Below are 2,394 nucleotides of genomic sequence, written 5' to 3' on the forward strand. Positions count from 1 at the left end.
GTTTTATTTGTAGAAAAATTCAACCCTCCCAGTTAAATGTGGTAATAAAACGTTCTACTTCAACTCATAGCTGTTTTAACTCTAAACTTGTGCTTTTACTGTACTTTTCCTTATATTCAGTATGTCTTCATATAAATGTATCAGTCTGTGAGTCTGCAGCTAATGACAGGATATGACTGCACCTTATCAGCCCAATAACGGCCTAACCCAACAGACGTGCAGTGACGGGAAGGGATATGAGCGTTGGGAGGGACGATTTCTCATTTCATTGGAAAGGATCATCATCTATATCCACAACGTTCCACTTCCAGGATTGTGCCATTGAAATTCCACCAAATTTCCCTCTATTCCGCCAGATGCACGTTGCCTTGCACTTTCGTTGTGTTGGAATTTGTCAATTTCTGAGGACTATGGTTACCTGGTCCTCAGGTCTCTGCAGGCTAAATCCAGACAGCTAGGCTAACTATCCTGTCCAATCGAGGACTATGGTCACCTGGTCCTCAGATCTCTGCAGGTAAATCCAGACAGCTAGCTAGACTATCTGTCCAATCTGAGGACTATGGTTACCTGTCTCAGGTCTCTGCAGGCTAAATCCAGACACTACCTAGACTATCTGTCCAATCTGAGGACTTGGTCCCTGGTCCTCGATCTCTGCGGGTAATCCAGACAGCTAGCTAGACTATCTTCAATCTGAGGACTATGGTTACCTGTCCTCAGGTTCTGCAGGTAAATCCAGACTAGCTAGACTATCGTGTCCAATCTGAGGACTATGTTACCTGGTCCTCAGACTCTGAGGGTAAATCCAGACAGCTAACTAGACTATCTGTCCAATCTGAGTTTTCTGTTGACAACTAAATCTTATGAACGTAGACATGTTCCACCAAAACAACTTTCTTGCCGAGCCTATTTTGCAGCGGCACCGCGGCTCTGCCGGTGCTTAGCGCCACTCAAGAAGATTGTGATTGGTTTAAATTAATGCCAATAAACCAGAGCATGTTTTTCTCCCGTCGTGGTATGCTGTGTGGACTAGCCAGACCCTCCTCTGCAGCGCTGTGTAGGAAGGTCTGGCAATGCGAGACTGCCCATAAACTAACCCTCTTTCTACCAAATGGAAAGCAAAAAGAAAGGCAACCTAGTGACAATGAATGGTTCCAGCTTTACTTTACTTCATAAAACTGTGTTGAAATACAGCAGGTGGACAAGTAAGTCCCCCCCAATCACCTATGTACTTCACAGTCTAACGTGTACTCTGCCCTGTCTCGCAGCCAAGCCACAATCAGACTGCCTGATCTGACACAGAAGTGGAAGAGGAGGACACACAGGAGAAGCAACAGCAAAAATGGAGACGGGTGCAAAATGTGTGTTTAAGTGTGTTGTTCCCGGCCCAGCGTGTGTATTCAGACAAAGACAGCAGATTAGTGTGGGTCTGCTAACAAACCGTTCTGCTGGGTTTGAAGTGATGCACTGAGGGGAGAACTGTTCTGATGACGCATATGAATGTTGGGTCATCCATGAGCACTGAACAAAAGCATTAGTCCAGGGTTCTACCACCACTCCCTTCAGAAGTGGAGGGGTCGGGGCTCGTTAACTGGCCACACATTTATATCATGACTGGTGTTTGAAATATTTGGACATCCTGATCCAAAAGCAGTCCACTACAGGAGATAATTGTGATCTATGAGATTTTTTGAGACATTAAGGAGGATAGTGGCTAACAAAAATACACCACAAACGTCTCTTAATTAACCCTCGTGTTGTCTTCCCGTCAACCACGTACTTTGTTGTTTGGTCAATAAACCTAATTTAAACAACATTATACCTGATTTTTGAGTTAACAAAAAGCAGAAATTACATATTATTTGGAAAATAGTTAAGATTAGAGGATGTTGAGTGGATCACAGACTGGTTTGTGTCAAAGTTTTCTTCAAATGCTATAAAACTGAATAAAACACCAAAAACATCAATGGAAGTAATTTTACCGGCGAAGAATGTTGAAAGGCTTCCATACAACGCAAATCCATGCATCCACGTTATGTTTAGCCAATGTTTGAAAAGAAACCCATATTTCAACGAGTCAACTTTGACCATGAGGATAACATGAAGGGTAAACAATCAAAGGAAGAAAAACTAATTTTATGTTTGCTGCTAATAAGAATAAAGCATCCATTCTTTCACCGCTCCGTTGCCCTTTTGCCCCACCACCCATTCGGCTCTTTGTGTTTGTTCCCAGAACCTCATCCATAAACATCAGAGCATGTTCTCGACATGCTGCTCATAACTCAGCTGCGTCAGTAACATCAATGCATTTATTCACATCCACGTTCAAAGTGAGAGACGCACGCAGCAGTAAATGGGAACATTCTGCTTGCTACAGGACAATGGATATCCCCCCCC

The 2,394-nt window shown here is 43.4% G+C and overlaps 1 protein-coding gene across 1 annotated transcript in view; it reads right to left on the bottom strand.

Moving 5' to 3' along the window:
* The window catches only part of tnfrsf21 (tumor necrosis factor receptor superfamily, member 21), a 41,237-nt gene that overhangs the window by 33,212 nt on the left and 5,631 nt on the right, over positions 1-2,394 (bottom strand). The gene's annotated exons all lie outside the window — the stretch shown is intronic.

This window comes from Etheostoma spectabile, unplaced genomic scaffold (genome assembly GCF_008692095.1).
Source record: "Etheostoma spectabile isolate EspeVRDwgs_2016 unplaced genomic scaffold, UIUC_Espe_1.0 scaffold362, whole genome shotgun sequence".
Classification (NCBI taxonomy): Eukaryota; Metazoa; Chordata; class Actinopteri; order Perciformes; family Percidae; genus Etheostoma; species Etheostoma spectabile.